This window comes from Monodelphis domestica, chromosome 3 (genome assembly GCF_027887165.1).
Source record: "Monodelphis domestica isolate mMonDom1 chromosome 3, mMonDom1.pri, whole genome shotgun sequence".
NCBI classification, from domain to species: Eukaryota; Metazoa; Chordata; class Mammalia; order Didelphimorphia; family Didelphidae; genus Monodelphis; species Monodelphis domestica.
The window spans coordinates 118,049,425-118,071,104 of record NC_077229.1 but is presented as its reverse complement, the minus strand read 5'-3'; the positions used below and the strand labels follow the sequence as shown (position 1 = coordinate 118,071,104).

The 21,680-nt window shown below is 34.4% G+C and overlaps 1 pseudogene; it reads right to left on the bottom strand.

Moving 5' to 3' along the window:
- Nucleotides 1-5,234: 5,234 nt before the first annotated feature.
- LOC100032682 (protein kinase C and casein kinase substrate in neurons protein 1-like) overlaps nt 5,235-21,680 on the bottom strand; it is a 124,457-nt pseudogene continuing 108,011 nt past the window's right edge.

The following is a 21,680-nucleotide window of genomic DNA, read 5'->3' as shown; positions in this document are numbered from 1 at the left end:
ATAGTATACTGCTTCACTTCCAGAAATCTATGGTGTCATTGGACTCTTCTCCACTGCTTATTCAAGACATCTCATCTCCATTCCTTTGCAACTGGAATACAATCCCTCTTATCTTCCACATAAGAGAATCTCTCTTCTCCTTCAAGATTCTGTTTAAGTATCATCTTCTTCATGAAACGTCTCCTGATTCTAATAAATACTAACCCTAACCAGGACAGCTAATTGGTGTAGTGCATAGAGCACAGAAGTCAAGAAGATATATTTTCCTAAGTCTGAATCTAGCCTCAAAAATTTACTAGTTATTTGACCCTGAGCAAGTCCCTTAATCCTATTTTCCTCAGCTTCCTTATCTGCAAAGTCTAGAGAAATAAATGACAAACATCTCTAGGAACTTTGCCAAGAAACCCCCCATAAAAGGAATCTCAGAAAGTCACATATGACTGAAAAATGATTAAAAAAATAAAAAACCTTGATGTCCATATCTATCTAATAATAGTATCTATTTCTTCATTTAAAATGTTTAAAATATATTTATAGATATTCCTGTTATCAGAGACAGCTGGTGACATAGTGAACAGAGCACTTGTCTTGGAGTCAGGAAGATCTAAATTCAAAGTCATAATCTGACATTTATTAGTTACATGACCCTAGGCAAGTCAGTTTGCTTTAACTTACTCAACTCTTAAAAGGAAATATCAAATGAGATATTTATGAAAAGTGCTTAGAGTGCTTGGCACATAGCACTCATTACATAATTGCTTCTCTCCTTCCTTCCTTTTCTAAGAGGATGTTAGCTTTTTGAGTGTAAGAATAATTTTAATCTTTTGATCGTGTTCCCAGGACTTGCCATATAGTATGCTCTTAACATTTTTTCATTAATTGTAGATTCATTATATCTTTCTCATTCATTTCTTTATTTCAAAACTTAGAATCAGTAATTTAATCAAAATATTTTTAAATGTGAATGTTGTCCAAAACATCATTATTTTGGGGCTTACATGTTGTAGGGCTTTCCAAATATGGTGGATCTAGGACTATAAACTGACAGACTGTCCTTGAGTGCCTTTTGGCTTGATAGGAAAAGGACAACTGTGTACTCTGCTGTCAAAGTCTTCAAGCAATCTTCGGATTGCTTCCATGCCACAATAAGAGATTGGAATAGGAATTCCACACTTAACTTTTATTATAGACATCTGGTTATGTGTCTTATCCCTCTGTGAGATTCTGGGTACCATGATCTTAGCATTGAAATTGCTTTTTCCCTTCATAGTAAGCCTTAATAATGTTTATTGAACTGAATTGAATTGAAAATAGGGAACAGAGGTTTGAGCAGAGACTCCAGATTTCTTTGGTTTACCAGGGAGTACAATATGATTCTGAGCTGCTTCACCTGTAATTATAAAGCAATTAGAAGCAGCTGGTGGAGATTAGCAGCAAATAAAAGAATTGATAGGATACATTTCATTCTAATAAGCTACAGGAAAATGATAGAAAATGGAGTTTCATAGCTTGTATTCCATTTTATTTTTTGATGGGAAGAGGAAAATTGGCTTCTATCTTTTTGGGTCCCAAGGCCCCTTGGGCTTTTTGTTGTTAAGAGTTCACTTCATCTTTCCAGGTCTTCATTCCACCATGCCCTTCCCAGTCATCTCCATGACAAGTGACTGCTTTTGTACTTCACTCTCCCTTTCTGATTATGCATTGTCATGCCCATTAGAATTCCTTGAAATCAAGTACAGTTTTATTTACATCAAAAGCACTTTTCTCAGTACCTGACACATAGTAAGTGCCTAATAAAGACTTACTTCACTCATTCATTTTTTAATCAATCATTTGTGTTCATTTATGAGATGCACTAGATATTCCCTAATGGAGAATATCTTGTAATTTACATATTCTGTGGATATTTTTAATCAGAGTTGTGTTTGGACAGGTAGTGTGACAAATCAAAATAATGAATAAAAAATTAATTAATTAATTAATTAAGAACTATTTGATATGTGCTTGCCATTTTCCAGACTAATGCAAAATAAAGCCAACCATGACATCGTGAAGCATTCCGTTCTAACAGGAGACAAATGCAGAAAACCGTCTTTTAGTCTGGCAAATTACAGGAATATTGAATGGAACTGTTGGGCACTGAGTTAGAATACCATTTCCAGAACTAATCATAGGGAAGATTTGATGATTGTTCCCAGAGTAAGAGAAAAAGCTATGTAGAAGTATGTATAGGTGGAGCAGCAGTATAATGGGGAGAAAGCTTGGGTAAAGGAATGGATTGGAAGGGGAAGAGTTTCAAAATAAATGGTTTATATCCAGCAAGGCATAGTCTCTGAAGAACAGAATAGGTTGTACAGCAGGAGTGCAGCAATGCAAAAAAAGTGGCCAGGATGATCAGGGTGAGGGGTCTTCAGCTGGCTAGATTTAGAAACTATATTACTTTGTGCTCATGGACATTAATTTACTGTGAGCAAAGACTTCTAATTTTTTTCTTTCTATCTCTAGTACTTAGCATATTTCTTTCCAAATAATAATAAGAGTATTTATACTCTAATTTCAGGTTTACAAAGCACCTTGCAAATATGATCTCATTTTATATTCACAACAACCTGGGGAGGTAGCAGCAATTCTTATCTCCATGTTTAGATGATGGAATCGAGACCAAGATTATGTGAGTTGCCCAGGGTAACACAGCTAGTAAATATTTAAGGCTGGATTTGAACTTCAATTATTCTTATTTGGTACAGTTTTCTGCATTATCATAGTTTCCCTTGGGCAAAATTGTGCAAAAGCAAATGCAAAAGTTGAGTTATGCTTAAATTATTCCTCATAATCAATCAATTCATTTGAACAGATTCATGTTTTCAAAATAAGTATGATAGCAGAACAGATTGTACTATGAATCATAACTTACAACTATATATCCTTCTAATGATTATCCAAGTAAATTAACTGCTGGAAAGAGTTTTTACAAAAAAGATATAAGTTATTGTGAGGAAAAGTTGTTACAGAAAGAATCACCCAAAAGCAGCCATACTCTCTCTTTGCAAATACAAGATGGGCTCCAAAATTAAAGTAAGACGCATTTAGAGAAAATGTGGCAAAAATGAACCTCACAGATTTTGGTAACTGAACATATTTTTAGCCTCTGCTTGGCTCCCCACATTGGTGCCCTTATCCAATTCAGAGCCTATTCTCTTCTGCTCAAGGACTGACAATCCCCAGGGCTGCCTTTCTTCACATTGGCTAATGTGTCTTCAGTGGGAACTCAAGGTATCTAGACCTACTGATGTTTATACAGTTGTTAAACTTATATTACCTGTTCAATGTAGAAGGCAGGACTATGAGGTGAAGAAGAAAGACTTGTTTGTTTCCCTTTTATTCTCAGGAGTCCCCTACTCCTTAGAGGCAGATTTGACCACCACTCTAGTAATAGGCTTTGATGAAGCTTGCTGTTTTTATGTTAACACAAAGAAGGATTTTGTTATTTTAGCCAATTAGAAAAAAATCCCTGCTATCCAATGAACCAATCACTTGATTCCTCTCAAATTGATTAAGGACTTCATACCTGATTAAAATTTTTATTTATTTTATTTCATTCATTATTTCATTATTCATAATTATTCATTATTTCATTTATTAATTGATTTGATGGAGCTATGTGGTCTTTCTGTAATAAACTGGAGTGTATGGGTACATACTTATATTAATACCATACAAGAATTAGGAAGGAGAAAAATTCTAAGAGAAGATACTATCAAGAATTCACAATAAATCAGATACTTGGTAATGAGGGCCTGTCTCTGCAAGCTAACTATCAGAAGGAAACAAAATATATAAAAGGATATTACAGAAGTTGAATCATGTAAAATAGCACAAAACAATTATTGCTATTCAAAACAAGACAGCTAGGTGATGAAGTGGATAGAGGACCAGGCTTGGAGTCAGTGAGACCTGAGTTCAAATTTGGCCTCAGACACTTACTAGTTTGGGGCCTTTGGGAGTTGTTTGCCTCAGTTTCCTCATTTGTAAAATGAACTAGTGAAAGAAATGGCAAGCCTCTCCAGTGTCTTTGCCAAGAAAACCAGAAATGGGGTCACAAAGAATTGGATATGACTGAAATAAGTGAACAACAATAATTTATAACTAAAGAACTAGATTCTTCCAAAGTTATGTTATGTTTATTATCTCACTTAAGAAAACAGGAATTAACTTTAGATCTATTTTATAAAATAGTTTACATGCTTTAAAAAAAGCATATGGATTTTTGGTCTGTAGAAATTTATAGCTTATATTATATTCTGTGTTTACACTTCTGATTTAGTTCTTTGAAAAGTCTGCTGTTTTGGAAATATATAGTTGACATGTTGGAGAAATAAAAATATATGCATTTTTTAAAATTAAAAACCAGTAATTTGGAAACACAATTTTTGTAGAACCCATCATATTCTGATGAATGCACATAAATGTCGGGGTAGCATGTGTGTGTATGTGTGTACACATGTGTAATGTGCATACATGAGCATGTGCATACACAAACTTTTGTTTTATTTTTATACATTTTAAAGCTAGAATTTATATTAATATTTAAGATTATCTTGCCCAATATCCTCACATTCTAGTTAACAACTGATATTTACTAAAGTTTAAAAAATTTTAATGCATTCTACAAATAATACATCATTTAAGGATTGCAACAACCCTGTGAAATATCTACTTTAGCAGATTCCACAGTTTTACACATATAAAAGCTTAATTTCAGACAAGAGAAAATGACCTGCTCATTATCACACATCAAGTCAGTTTCAGAAGTTTGATTCGAACTATGGTCTTTTAAACGGTTTCTCAAAGAAGGAAGCAGGAGTCCAGGGGGAAATGACTGTTTAAGGTGTTGTAGTCACTTGGCTTATTGCATCACACTTAGGAGAAACGCTCATGCCTAGTGAACTGAAGTGTTTAAGTCTGCCTACACTGTAAGTCTTGTGGGGATAGATAAACTCACCCAGCAGAACAAAGACTCATCATCCAGAGAATTGCCAAGCCATCCTGAAAATTGGAGAATTCCCTGGAGAAATTTTCTGCACTAGAGAAATGAAGAATTGCTAACGATTTCTAGTAAAAATTCAGCCCAGTTCTCTTATTGTTAGGTTGATGCTAAATGAAATGTACATAATTTTTTTTCTTTTTCAGGTCCAGCACAGTCTAAGGTCCTAGATTGTATCTATGTGACCGACCTACCCACTGTCCAGAAAACCTCGGCACCAGCCCTGCTAATCTTTTTCTTCCAGCTTGGTGAGTTCATCTCCTGCTTTGAAGCTTGAGCTCATCCTGCTTGTGCCCATCATAATCACACAGTGCCTGAACACACACCCCCCTTGGCATCTTCCTCAAAGGGGTTAGCACCCCTATTGGCTTCACCCCCCCTGAAGAGATTTCCACTCTCATCATCAGACCACTGGCCTCTGTCATAGCTGCTGATGCTGCCACGGTCCCCAGCCTGGGCCATAGACTCCACCACCCCTGAGGCATTGGTCAAAGTCACACCATCACTCTTATTGGGCAGCTTCTCCTTCCTGGTGATGGTATGGGTGAAGTCTGGGTTCCACTCCTCAAACTGGAGCCAATTCATGGACATGCCAGGGCCACTAGTGCTACAGAACCACTTGAGGTCTTCCTGGGAATGGACCGCCCCCCATAGTTTGTTCCAGCTCTCAGTACACAGTGATATAACTGTTATTATCAGCCAAGTTGAGGTGCCATTTTATATCCAAGAGCACTTCCTTCAGGAAAACCAGCCTCTTCTCCTCAAACTACTGGCACTGTTCAAATACCTGTTTCATGCCAATACTTTCTCATACTTCTCCTGGGTCTTCTGTACATCCTGTTTGCACTTGTCTACTTTGTCCTGAAGTTTCTTTTGCTTTTCTGGGGTGACTGACTGATCTGCCTTGCTATTGGCCTCCCCAGTCACCTTCAGCTTCTCCTCTTTGCAGGCTAAGTGGTCAACCTTCTCAACCTTCTTCACTGCCTCCAGCTCCTTCATCTTCTTGGCCCAGGCTCATAGACTAGATTACAGGCTGGGGAAGTATTAAAGATATCTCTTCTTAATTGTGTTCCATTAGAAAAAGGGAAAACTTATTGAACCCCAGATTTAGCTCCTAATGCAGTGGCACAAAAACCTAAAGCTTAGAAAAATGTTCCCTTGACCACAATAATAGAGCTCAACATAAACATTTTTAAGTCAAAAGAAAAGACTAGAAAATGAGTAAACAAAATAAAAAGAAAATCAACATGGAAAGTTATTTCGGTGCAGGGAAGACCTTATACTTAATCTGTTTTGAAGTTTAAGTAATAACAAATAGTTATGCCACTCCCATTATTGAATTAGAATCTTTTTTATCCCCCTGCCACTGGGCAGGTAAATGGTACAGTGTACAGTGTTACCATGACACTAGGTTTGGCATTAGGAAGACTCATCTTCATGAATACAAATTTGGCCTCAGACACTCACTAGCTTTGAGACTCTGGGAAAGTCATTTAACGCTGTTTGCCTCAGTTTCACCTCTGAAAATTGAGCTAGAGAAGGTAGCAGCAATTCTATCCAGTATGTTTCCAAGAAAACCTTATAAGACATGAGAGTCAAATGGAGCATATGAATGATTTGACAATAATACTTTAAAAAGTTAATTTATCTTTTACTTTAAATAAATTGTGAAGGTTAAATCTAACACTCCCCTGATTATAACAATGAAAAAAAATAACTCTCCCTTGATTGTAAAGATTAAATTATTCCCCTGTCTATTTTTAGAACATGGTACTTAAAAGATAAGTATGGAGATCTACCCATTTTTAGATTTAATCATCAAAGGTGCAAACACCCCATTTCACACATTGAGTGGGGAAGGTCTGTGACCCATGTGTGTAATAGTGGATGATAAATCAGAATCAACTAACTGCCTTCTGGGCAATCCTAAAACAAAGCATCAACTGTGATTGGTAGACGTAAAAGTAGGGGAAGACACAGGAAGTGATGCAAAAGAAGCATCTTGAAAAGGAGCTGTTACTTCCTGTGAGATTGAGTTCTTCATTTTTTGGAAGTGGAGACTGGAGCAATTCATCATGTTTTTGAGTTGAGGCTGATAAAGAGGGACAGAAGAATCTCCTGACTGAACCTGAGACCCTATTTTCCTAGTGAGGCTGATAAAGAATCTACTGATTGGACTGACATGTGGTGAGTGAAAGACTGACTCTTAACTGCTGGTTTTTCTCTGAAGAGACCAGCCTCAGAGGAAAGACCTACTCTTGAGAGAGAGGATTCCCCAGGTCCTTGACTTTGCTGAGGCCAGCTGAAACTAATTCTCCCTGCCTAGAGGGGCCAGGAATAAATAATTTAGTGCTCAGGCTAGATATCTTACCTTATCCTCTCTCTGATTTCTTGCTTCACTCTTTCTATATTTTGTAAATAAAATGTAAATAAAATCTCTTTGAAATTAATTAAATTCCTGGTGACTACACTCTTAAATAATCAAGTCCAATCCATTAAAATTAACTCATTTCCCCCTTTACAAAATATATAGTCAATATTCATTTAATAATCTTCATGTTAAAGCAATGGATAGAGCACTGGCCCTAAAATCAGGATCAATTAAGACACCATCTTTGTGACTTTGGAGAAGTCACTTGATCTCAGTATCTTCAATTATAAAAATGAAATAATAATTTCACCTATCTTATAGTGCTGTATTGAGTCTTGAATGAGTTAATATTTATAAAATAATTAGCACATTTCTTGTAACATAGTAGGTGCTTAATAAATTTTTATTCCTTTATAATCCTCCAGGTGTAAGGAAGCAAGTTAAGAGGGGAAAACACTTTTCACATGAGACTTTTAAAATTATTTCTGAAAATTTATTTTATTATTTTATATTAATGATATTTTATTTTTCCAATTAAATGTGGCAACAATTTTCAACATATGTTTTCTCAGGTTATAAGGTCCAGACTGTCTCCTTCCCTTCCCTCCCCACTGTCAGAGAGAATAATAAATTTGATTTGGTTTTTAAATGTATTATCATGCAAAACATACCAACAAAGTTATGTTGCAAGAGAATACTCACAAAATTAAAAACACCAAATAAAATCATAAGTAAACTAATGTGAAGAATTGTATGTTTTGATCAGCATGCTGAAGGCAATAATTCTTTCTTTTAAGGTGGATAGTACTTTTTTTATCATAAATTCTTCAGAACTGCCCTGAATTATTGTATTGCTGAAAGTATTGAAGACTTTCACAGTTGGTTATCATAAAATATTGTTGTTTACTCTGTACAATGTTCTCCTGATTCTTCTTATTTCACTGTGAACAATTCATGCAGACCTTTCCAGCTTTGCTTAGCCATTCCTCCACTGATGGACATCCCCTCAATTTCCAATTCTTTGCTACAACAAAAAGAGCTGCTATAAATATTTTTGTAAAAATGGGTCCTTGCCCTTTTTTAATGATCTCTTTGATATTCAGACCCAATAATGGTACAATAGGATGAAAGAGTATTCACAGATTTATAGTCATTTGACCATAGTTCTTAAGTGCCCCCCCAAAAATGTTAGATCAGTTCACAAGTCCCCTAAAATGTATGAATCCCAATTTTACCACATTTCCTCCAACATTTATCATTTTCCTTTATTTACCTATTGGCCATTCTGATAGGTGTGAAGTAGTACCTCAAGGTTATCTTAATTTGCATTTCTCTAATTAAGAGGGATTTAGAAGATTTTTTCATATGACTATTGATATCTTTGATTATATAAAAACTGTTTGTTCATACCTTTAGCTATTTATTATTTAGAAAATGTTGCATTCTTATAAAGTTAAAGTACTTTTCTTATAAATTTGGGAAATAAGACCTTTATCAAGCAAATTTGCTATAAAAATTTCCTTGGTTTGTTTTTTACCCTTCTAATCTTTGTTATATTTGTTTTCTTTGTAGAAAAGCTTTTTATTTAACATAATCAAAATTATTTATTTTACATCTTACATCTCTCTCATTTAATGATTAATTCTTCCCTTCACCATTTATCTGAAAGGCTAATTATTCCATGTTCCCTTAATTTACTTATAGCATCATCCTTTATGTTTAAATCATATATATCCAGTTTTACTTCTGGGTGTGGAGCCAAGATGGCAGAGTAATCCGGAGCAGCTCTGGGCCACCATGAGAATCCTCTCTGACCTATTGAAAACACTAGAAAGTATAGAAATAAAAGGGTCATTCCTCAAAATAATAAACACTATATATTTAAAACCATCAGCAAGAATAATCTGCAAGGAGGACAAGTTAGAAAGCCTTCCCAATAAGATCAGGAGTGAAACAAAGATGCCCATTATAACATCTACTATTTAATATTGTTTTAGAAACATTAGTGATAGCAATTAGAGAAGAAAAAGAAATTGAAGGGATTAAAGTAGGCAATGAGGAAACTAAACTATCACTCTTTGCAGATGATATGATGGTCTACTTAAGGAATCCTAGAGAATCAACTAAAAGGTTACTACAAATAATTAACAACTTCAGCAAAGTTTCAGGGTACAAAAGAAACTGACAAGTTATCAGCATTTCTGTATATTTCCAGTAAAATTCAGCAGCAGGAGTTAGAAAGAGAAACTCCATTTAAAATCACCGTAGACAATATAAAATAATTAGGAATCTTCCTAAGTCAAACACAGGAATTACATGAACACAACTGCAAAATACTTCACACAATTAAAACTAGGTCGAAATAATTGGGAAAAAGCATTAATTTCTCCTAGGCAGGAGGAACTAATATAATAAAAATGACAATCCTACCCAAATTAATCTACCAGCAGCTATTCAATGACCTAGGACAATCAAGAGGAACTTATGAGAAATAAAGCTCTCCATATCCAGAGAAAGAACTGTGGGAGAAGAAAGGCAGAAGAAAAACATATGACTGATCACTTAGTTTGATGGGGATATGAATAGGGTTTTGATGTTAAAAGATGACTCTGTGGCAAATATGAATAACATAAAAATAGGTTTTGAACAATGATACATGTGTAACCTAGTGGAATTGCTTGTCATCTCCAGGAGCAGGGAGGGAAGCAGGGTAGGGAAAAGCATGTGTCATGTAAACATGGAAAAAAATTCTAAATAAATAATAAAATAGAATAAAAAAAGAACATACCCATTTTGACATTATCTTGGTATAGGGTGTGAAATACTGGTCTATACTTAGCTTCTGCCATACTGTTTTCTAGTTTTCCCTTCAGTTTTTGTCAAATACTAATTTCTTTTTCAAAATCTGGTGTTCTGAGGTTTATCAAATACTATATTCTTATGGTCATTTGCACCTGTATATTAAATAACTAATTTATTCCTTGATATACTATTTTATTTCTTAGTCAGTATTGCACTGCTTTGATTACTGCCTTATATGCAGCCTGAGACGTAGTACAGCTAAATCACCTTCCTTCACTTTTTTTCATTAAATCCTTTGATATTCTTGATATTTTATTCTTCAAAATGATTTTTATCATTTTTTCTAGTTCCATAGAATATTTTTGTTAGTTTGATTAATATGGAACTAAATAACTGAATTGATTTAGGTAGAATTGTCATTTTTATTATATTAGGTTGGCCTACGCATGAAAAATTACTATTTTTAAAATTGTTTATATCTGACTTCATTTGTGTGAATTTTTTTGTAATTGTGTTCATATGATTATTGAATTTGTCTTTCCAAGTAGATTCCCAGTATTTTTTTTTGTCTAGACTCATTTTAAATAGAATTTATCTTTCAAACTCTTGCTGCTGAACTTTATTGGTAATATATAGAAAGTCTGATGATTTATATAGAGTTTATTTGTATCTTTCAAGTTTGTTAAAGTTTTAAATGATTTCATCTAGTTTTTTAATTTATTTTCTAAGATTCTTGAAATATGCCATTATATCATCTGCAAAAGTGATAATTTAGTTTCCCCGTTGACTATTTTAATTTCTTTTCTCTTATTGTTAAACATAACATTTCTAGTACAAAATTAAATAATAATGGTGATAATAAGCATTTTTGCTTCACCCCTAAAATTTTGGGGAATGTCTCTAACTTATTCCCATTGTAGATGATACTTTCTGATGGTTTTAAGTAAATACTGCCTATCATTTTAAGGAAAAACCCTTTTATTCCTATGTTTTCTAATGTTTTTAATAGAAATGGGTGTTATATTTTGTCAAAGGCTTTTTCTGAATCTATTGAGATAATTATGTAATTTCTCTTAGTTTGGTAATTGATATGGTTAATTATGCTGATAGATTTCCTAATATTGAAACAGCACTGCATTCCTGCTATAAATCCTATGTGGTCAAAGTGAATGATCCTGGTGATATATTGTTATAATCTCCTTGCTAGTATTATTTAATTTGTAGGTATACTTTCATGCCAAAGGGGACTGCCCCATAACTGGCTTTTTGTCAATGTGCCTAGCAATCATTGGTTTTGTTCTCTTTTCCTCTTATCCTCAATTTATTGTAATTTCAAAGTTGGTATGTTTACAAGCCTCAGCAAAGAGAGTAGTCTTCCTCGGGTCTCAGGAGGGTAATGTAAAATGGAGATTTAAACCCCAGACTTCAATCCCCAGAAGTCTTTGGTACTTCCCAGAATTCCCATAATCACACCTGAGTCTCCACCTGGGCAAGATCACAAGTTAGTATTCAACAGGCTCTTAAGAGCCTCCCAAGAGCCTCTTCCTCTTCTATGCTCACACACAGCTCTCTCTCTTCCTCTACTCAGAAAATGCAACATGTAGTAAGTAGGCTGTGAATGGGATAATCAGCCTAGACACGTGGTTTATTATTTTGTATCCTTGATTTCTAATAATCTTTAATAAACCTCAAAACATATAATATTTTTATCAATAAAGACTAATTTAATTTTTACACCTTTAAATATTTAACAGAATTCTCTCCTGAATATGTCTGGCCCTGGGGGATATGCCCTTAGGGAGTTCATTGATGACTTGTTGCATTTCTCTTTTTGTTCTCTTTTTTATTCTTGTTTGAAATAATCAGATCTGAGTTTCCATACAATAATAATAATTACAGTAATTGTCACCCTTACTGTCTGTATAACCTAGTTTTCCTTTGCATTTCTCTCTGTCTCTCTGCCTCTATCTCTTTTCTCTGTTTCTGTGTCTCTGTCTTTGTCTTTCTCTGTCTCTCTCTCTTTCTACACACACACACACACACACACACACACACACACACACACACACACACTTCCCCTATAATGTCTTAATGCCATTTAATACTGCCTTTTAATGCCAAATTCATCACCTCTTTTTGATGAAGCATCATTTTAACAAGTATTAATTCATTTATATTATCTTGTTCATTCTTTCTCACTTTAATGATATAAGTTATTTATTCACCATCTAGAGGTTTCTCACATATAAGTTCTCTTTTATATTTTTCAATATCAAACAGAAAGTTAAATTGCTAAAGAATTAAAAGTCTTATTTCCTCCTTAGATGCAAACATTCATTAATCATTTCATTTTCATACTATAAGCATGTATCGTTTCTAAGCATCTTTCTAGATGTCTTTCCATGTCATATAACATGTTCATTTCTACTTTCCCTAATAAAAATCAGTAATTTTTTATCACTCTCTGAAAATCATCTATAACTACTAAAGCCCTTACTGCCAGAAATTCTTCTTCATCCTGTCAAGGCTTATAATTTGTGGGCAAAGTCTAATGTATTTTGCTTTTTAATATTTTATATCCTGACCTTTTTTTTTTCATTTATTTTTGTTATTTAGTAAAAGCTTTCATGATTGCAGTTGTACATAGGCACAGAATTTCTTCCTGATTACAGATATATTCTTTCTTTAAACTTGAAGTATGATACATTATGACATTATTTCTGAGTGAATTAAAGTTCCTTAATGATGGTATACTTTAGAGTTTTTTAATGTGTCTTGTCTCTGATGCAAATTTTTTTGCTCAATTTTTAAACATGTTGTATCCAAGGAATTTTTTCCCTTTTTATTTTCATTTTTCACCCACCCCACCAACCAATTACCTTTTGAATTACAGAATCTTAGAGGCTGAGGGGAAAATAATAGAGTGAACACCTAGTTAAAACCATTCCTAATTGCAGGCAGAACACTATTACATAAAAGATGCAGCACCAGAAAAAGATAACTTTAGGATCTATATATTAGTTCTTTAAATCAGTATGAGTTTGGGTCAAGAATAATAGACCCTGGCTCAATGCAACTTTTAAAATTAAGTTCACTGAGTCCTAGCAAAAGACTTAAAGAGGAACCCAGATTTAGATGGAATGAGTGAAACATGAATAGAGTAGAAGATGGGGAAGCTAGAAGAAACTATGTGGAGAATGTAAAACGAATTACAGGAAGAAGCAACTAACAGAGAAAGTTGTTAGCACTTTGGAAGTAAGGATGTTTGGGCTAATCAGGAACAAGGAGTTCAGCAACAATGGAGTGCTTCTGAAAATTTTGGGATACAGACTCCAAAGGTGATAATCCTGTTTCTCCTTTATTACATTGATCTCTCATGGAAGCCTGAAGTCTTTCCCTAACTGTATTTGGAAAGTCAGTTAGCTTATCTTAGTTTTATATCCCTTTGCCTTTTTAAAACACTTATCTGGCTGGAATCAACTGATGTGTGTGTGTGTGTGTGTGTGTGTGTGTGTGTGTGTGTGTGTGTGTGTGTGTAGGAGAATTCAGATAATTTCATTAGGATAGAGATAGATATAACACTTTAAAAAATTCCAGAACCCCTTCCTCTGGCCAGGATTTGAGAACTAACAAACAAAAGAGAATTACACATTTATATGTTTTATGATACTGTTCTCACAATACAAAAAAAAATGTTTAAACAAAGTAGTAGTCTATCTTACAAACAATTCAATAGTAAGTAGAAAGAAAAAGATGAATGGTTAAAGGTCCCTAACCAATATTACGGCTTCCCATTCCCCATCTCTGATGTCTTGTCAATTATATATTTATTTAGATTGATAGCAGCATTGGTATAGGTATAGTTTTTTCTACTGTGATTAATAGAATATTACTTGACTGGTTAGGTAAAGTAATGGTTTATCTTACTTATATTTTTTATATCCAATAAATCCAATCCAGTAAACATTTGGTAAGCAACTAGTATGTGCTTGGCACTGTAGTCAGCATTAGGGATACAATTAATTAAAAGAAAGACAATCATATATGTGTGTGTGTGCATGTGTGTGTGTGTGTGTGTGTGTGTGTGTGTGTGTGTGTGTGTGTGTAGCATGGAGGTTAAAAGATGTTGGTACATTTTTACCCTTTCATATGGACCAACTTAATGATGGATCCTTAGCGACAGATTACCAAAAAAAAAATGAAGGAGAAAAAAAATTCTTTCAAGACTCAAGGATGTCCTAAAAACTGGAACTTTCAAATTCATTTTCCAGAATCGCTTTACCCAGCCTTTACGTTTGCAATTATCATATAATTTGTTGATTTTTCTCCAGTGAATGTTTGCCAAATACTCCCCATCAAAGATTCCTTATATATTAAATATTTACACCCAAGCTGTTACATCGAAAACTTGAGTATATACTTTACTTTTAGAATTAATTTATTTCTAATTTTTTAATGCAATGTAATTAGCTGAATTGCTCTTAGAATATAATCACTTGTTATATATTTGAATAAGTTAATCATGTCTTTGTGGAAGTGTGACTGGTTTATAATTATCTCAGAGCCTGAAATTCACTGTTTATCTAAAATGTAGGACCAAATCCGATTCCTAGTTAAGTAGGCTGCAGAAAGGAATCATAAAGTGCAGCCTTATTTAGAAAGTTAATCCCAATACTTTGAATTCATAAGACTTCACATTTTTTTCCTGCTTACTTCACAACAGAAATTTTATGAGCACCATGTTTTAGGAATAACACAACTTAGTCCAGAGTAATGTACATGGTAAAGGGGCCAGAGACCATGGTGTACAAAGATTCACTGAAGAAACTGCAGGTTTAGGCTTGAGGAGAAGAAAATATTCACTTACCCATGAACTAATAGTTTCCAAATATATTGAAAGATGTTTTTATGAATGAGAAACTAGACTGATTTTACTTGACTTCAGAAGACAATGGATGAAACTTCCAGAGAAAGACAATTTTTGTTCACTGTAAAAGAAGAAAAACAATATTGCCTTTCAGTTATTGTTATTGTTTTTTCATTGCTTCAGTTCTGTCGAACACTTTGTGACCCCATTCAAAATTTTCTTGGCAAAGAGGGTGGAATGACTTGCCATTTCCTTCTCTAGATCATTTTACAAGTGAAGGAACCAAGTAAAATGAATTACCCATGGTCACAAAGCTAATAAGGGTCTTCCTGAATTCAGATCTAGGGCTCTATCCACTGTTATCACCTAGCTTCCCTGTTCACCTTTCACCTCAACTCTGGAATAGCTTGCCAGTTGGTTTTCTTGCCTCAAGTAAAAAGTGATTTTTCTAAAGCTTGATATATCATACCAAATAAAGCCCCTACAAAATAAAGCCAATTTATGGCTCCCTATTCAATCTAGGATCAAATAAAATGATTTCTAGTATTGAAATCCCTTCACATTCTTACCCCTTCCTATGTCTAGGCTTTCTCCCCTTTATTCAAGTCTACCTACTCTATGACTATGCTATTCAATTCTACTTTCTCTATGAACAAGTCTACAACCTGATGCCAACCCATGTTCCTTCATTTCCCAACTCATTGGTTTTGGTCTACCTTGTCTCCATGGCTGGAATATTCTTACAGTAGATTGAGTGCTGGACATAAGTCATTCCAGTCTCAGATACTTACTCATGGAGTATGTGACTCTGAGCAAGTCAATTAACCTCTGCCAGAGTCAGTTTTCTGATGAATAAAATGGGAATATTAATGGCATCTATATCCAGGGATTTTGAGAGGATAAAATGATATTTTTGTGTAGTGCTTTGCAATCCTTAGAGTGATGTAGAAAGCCAGAGGGAGTCAGGGCAGAACTCTTCCCCTCCCCTTCTATGCTCCTGAGGATATTATTCACTCTGCCTAGCAGCCCAATGGGTGAACCTTCCTCCTTGCCCTATCTGGGGTAAGGTGCTGGGGGCAGGGCTCACATGCTGGGTGAGGGCACAGGACAGACAGTAGTTTGTTGAGTCTGTGGTGAAGGTGATTCCCATGGCAGGGTTGAAGAGGATTTAGGTTTGAGGGGAACAGAGCTCATAGTGTGGCACATAGTTGGAGGGGAGCAGAGCTGGGGCCAATCTCTTCCCACACACACAAATGAGTTTCTCATCACCTACCCCTCTGACCAACTGCCCAACAGGAGCACTTCTTCCATCCCCTGTCTGGAGTAAGGGAGGGACAGGGTGGGAGGACAGGGCATAGCTAGTCTCTGGTTTGGGTGGCCACAGCACTCAATCTGGGATGATGGGGGGGAGTGGGACCTGGCACTCCATCTATAAAAGGTTTGCCATCACTAATATAGGATTACTTCCTCAATAAATTAGAAGACACTGCCTCTCCAGTTTCCTTGAGGGTCACCTGGTAACTAGGTTTATCATTGGAGTTCATGTATACATGTTCTTCCTGAATCCCTTGCCAATATATTTGTGCATTTGAATATCCAGCCTGATGTATACACTAGCTTTGGTAAAAACAGCTACACCACGTTCCCTTTAAATATTGCAGACTGACTTCTTTGTAGGAGCAGTTGAAACTTTGCCGCATGATTTTTCTTAACTTCTTTTTCTTCCTTTCTCTCTCTCCCTTCTTTTGTCTTCCTTCTTTCCTTCCTCTCTTTATACCTTCCTTTTTCCTTTCTTCCTTTATACCTTCCTTCTTTCTTTCTTTCTTTCTTTCTTTCTTTCTTTCTTTCTTTCTTTCTTTCTTTCTTTCTTTCTTTCTTTCTTTCTTTCTTTCTTTCTTTCTTTCTTTCTTTCTTTCTTTCTTTCTTTCTTTCTTTCTTTCTTTCTTTCTTTCTTTCTTCCTTCCTTCCTTCCTTCCTTCCTTCCTTCCTTCCTTCCTTCCTTCCTTTCCTCCAATTATATTTATTTCCCAATAGGCTATCCTTCCTAAGAAAGTCAGAAGGCAGACTGACATCTACTGCTAATTCTGCAGCTTTTCAAATTGCTTCTGAGGAGTAGGATCACTTTAGGCAATGACCCACATCAGCTCCATTTCATCATTCTTTTTGAACTCCCCATGACTCTTAGGAGAATGACTTAGCATCCTCTGGCTACAGAATAATCTAAGGCCTATGACTTATGAAAGAGGAACTTTCATGATTTTAAGACAACCTCATTACTAAAAATAGATTCTTTACAGCTATCTAGCAATATAAATCATATGAATAAGAATTTGAGAATTTGAATCATTATTCATTAGCTTTAATTTATTCTTTAAAGTTTATAAGCATATTCATGAATATTGTTTCATTTTATTTTCAATAAAAGTCTATAAAATATGTCATAAATGTATTTGTATCCCTGTTTTGCAGATGAGGAAACTGAAAAGAAATTAAGTATTCACCTGATATTACATGTATAGCAAATGATAGAACCAAAACTCAAATCTTATTTTCCTGTATCTAAATACAGGACCTAGTCTATTATGTGATATTGCCATATATATAAATATGCATACATACAAACATATGACATGGTATATCTTTTTTCTGATCCATACATATGAATTCATTTTATACATGTGATATTCTTCCATGAGATGCATATAGTTGCCTTTAAACACATAAAAAGACAAAATTGTGCAGAACTTTATAGTTTACAAGAAACTCTGCATTCCTTAGAATATTCCATTCTAATGGAGGGAGACAACCCAAAAAAGACAAAAAAGTGAACTGAAAAGTAGGAAGGAGGACAAAGAACAGAAAAGTATAAAGTCCAAAGTAGTTCAGTCAGTTGGGAAGTCAGGAGATTACTCGCTCATTTTCTAATTTTATATTCACACCAAATTGATGCAGACACTATATTAACTCCAATCTATAGAGAAAGAGACTGAGGAGTGGAGAACATCTGTCTATGATTTGTCAAAAGTCACATACAGCTGATAAGTGAAAGGGCTTGACTTTGAATCCATGGTTTCTGATTCCAAATCTAGCATTTTTTTCTTTTACATCATTATGCTGTCTATTAAAAAGTGCGTGAATATATGAATACACACAAATGTGGATGTCAGACAAATAAACCTTTTGAACACTAGAGATATTTTCTAAATATTTTCCTGGATATTTACACTGTTGGAGCAAATACAAGATATCTGCTTATCCCAACTGGTTGTTAGTTAGTTAATGAACATTTAATAAGTAACTAGTATGTGCCAGACACTATGCTAAGCACTAGAGATACACATATGAAATGGTAAGTCTCTGACATTTAGAATATTCCATTCTAATGGAGGGAGACAACCCAAAAAAGACAAAAAAATGAACTGAAAAGTAGGAAGGAGGACAAAGAACAGAAAAGTATAAAGTCCAAAGTAGTTCAGTCAGTTGGGAAGTCAGATTACTCGCTTCTGCAACTCTTTAAAGATTGGTAAGAGGAGGAGCTTTTCATTCCAGTCTCCATTCAGAGGGGTCACGGTGGTCAGTAATAGGAATGCATCATTGGTTCTAAAGTTGAGATGATCTTTTGGAATGATGAGGTTCCTTTCACTCCTGTATCCTTCGTAATTTGGTTTTTGATCTCATCACTCAATTGAAACTGCTCTCTACTAAAATTACCAATGATTTCTGAACTTCTAAGGCATTATTATTTCTCAGTCTTCATCGATCATGAATTGACTATTGTATTTGACTCTGTTGACCAAACTTGAACAAGCACTCTTCTTCATATCTTCACAACACAGTTGTCTCCTGGTTCTCTTCCTACTTTTCTTACCACACTTCAATCTTCTTTGTCAATGACTACCCATATCATATTGTTCTCCTCCCCAATCAAGATTCTATCCTGAACCTTTATCATTTCTAACTCTATTCTTTCATTGCTCTTTCACGTGGCAAATTCATTATTATCTATATGCAAATCACTACTGGAAAAATTTAGTTAGCCATAGTACTTTTCAAAAGCTTTAATACATATCATATAATATCTATTAGACATTTTAAAATGTATTTCTTATAGACATTCCAAATTCAACATATTCCAAACAGAACTCATTATGTTCCCTGTTTTCCTTCCAAAGTAATTTTTCCTAAACTCCTATATATTCTATTGAAGGCAACACCATTTTTCTAATCTTCCATGTTTGAAATGTCAGCATTTTCTTCAGTTCCTCACTCTTTTTCCCTCCTCAAATCCAATCAGTTTCTACATGTCACATTCCTTTCACCAAATCTGATATCCATCCTCATCTCATAACTTACACAATTACCATGTTAGTTCAGTTTCTTTTGTCTCTAATCTAGACCAGTTCTGTGCCTTCCTACTTGGTATTCCTACCTCAGGCTTCTTCACATCCAAATTCACCATCTACAAAGTGTTCAAATAGATTTGTCTTTTCATTAAAAAAAATTAACCTGTTCATCATTTCTTATGGCACAGTATACTGTATTGCATCAGAATCATATGCCAAAACTTGTTTAGTTATTCCCCAGTGAATGGGCATGCCTTCAATTTCCAGTTCTTTGCTACCACAAAGAGAACTTCTATAAATATTTTAGAACATATATGTTCTTTTCCTTTTCTCCTGATCACCTTAGGAAATAAACCAAAATTGGTGTTTCAGAGTCAAAAAAATAGACACAGTTTTACAATTCTTTGGGAAAAATTCCATATTGGTCTACATAATGGTTGGATCAGTTCAAAGTTCCATAAATAGTGTATTAAAGTTACTAAAGTGTACAATACTTGTTTCTTATTGTCAGAGTTATGCTGGCTCAAACTTGCTTCCAAGTGATTGCAAATTTTTCAGAGTAAGCAAGTCAAAATTTGGCAATAGGATGAAATGGTTTGGTATAAATATATGCATATATATGTATACATATTTACTACCTAGACTTAAGAAAGTACTAATAATGAAAATTAAACCAAAAAACAAGTTTATATACTCTCACAAGAGATTCTGACTTTTAAAAATTTACCAGCATATTTTTATTTTCCTTTATAAACATTTTTTGAGGTCAATAGGTGTAGAATAGAAGAGTTATCACCAGATTTACTGTAATTATACCAAAGAACAATAATAATAACAATATCAATAATACAAATAAATATCTTATATGTTACTTTAAGGTTTGTTATGTGCTTTGTGTAGGGGGAATTCAAGGAACACAAATGCCTCTGGTTTGAGTTTTTTTTTTTCCAAATCCTTTTTGAAGCTCCTTTCTTCTTCCTTTGGTGTCTACCTGCCACAGAACTCTCAGTTGTGACTTTAAGAAGCTGTGGCATGTGCAGCAGTCACACTGCAGAAAACCATCTCAATAATCAGGGTAAACCAGTTTGAGAGTAACCAACAGGACACAACCTTATTGATAATTTAAAAGAATGTTTTACCTTTGTCATGAGACTTCCTTTGGTGAAAAGACCAGATGAGAACAATTTGTTCCAAAGGCCATGAAAGTGACAGAAATAAAGCTCTATGGAATTTGGAATTTGGATACACATCAAAGAAAGCACCATCATTCATTGCATTCAAAGCCATTACCAGTCATCTTGACATTTGTTTTGCATCTTGACATCAATGACTCTGTAATGGATAGGGAAGGTGATGATTTTCTGCAACTTTGTTTCATGTAAATGCAATATTTATTTGAGTTGAAAACATAACACAATAATGTCATTTTGGTACTCTTCTAGAACAAAGGACAACAACAATCACACCACCTATATGAGTTATCCCTTTTGATCCTTAAGAGACCCCTGCTACTTTGGTGTCTAGCATATCTTTTCCTTACACCCAACAGTTCTTAAACCACAATCAAATAAATTTTGCCATCATTGCTGGTTGGAGCATGTTAATTTACTCCCCTCTGCTCTGACTTATAATCTATATAATTTTCTAGATCATAGTGTACCTTTATAATTGCCACTCCCTTAACTGAGATTTTCCCTATTAAAATGCCAGTTTTCTAAAGTCAGAGACTTTCCTTGCACTTGTATCTTGTGTCCCCCCAAATTAGCATATTTTGTCATGTAGTGTTTAACAAATGCTTTTCCAATTTAATAAATCCATTTATTCATTAAATTAAGCTCATTTAATAGATGGGACTAAAATAATGTAAGATAAATATATAATTAATATCTGTTTCATGAAGGAAAGATGAATAATACAATATTTTGAATCACTATAATGATGGACTTTCTGATACACTTGGTACAAAGAGTGGAATAATGAATGCTAGGTTTTGCAATAGGAAATCATAGTGAAGATTATCTCATTGAATGTTGCAATAATAATAACTGCTCATAAAACAACAATGATCACTTATATAGTGCTTTGCAAAGCTTATAAGAGTAGATTAATCATAATTACCAGAATAAGAAGTGAGATGCTTTTGAGAAATAGTGAGTTCCTTACATGCTAGCTGACTAAGAAGTAGCTGGATCAGATGGCAACTTATTGAGGAAATAGTGACATAATTCAGCAACTGGAAAAAAGTGGTAACTC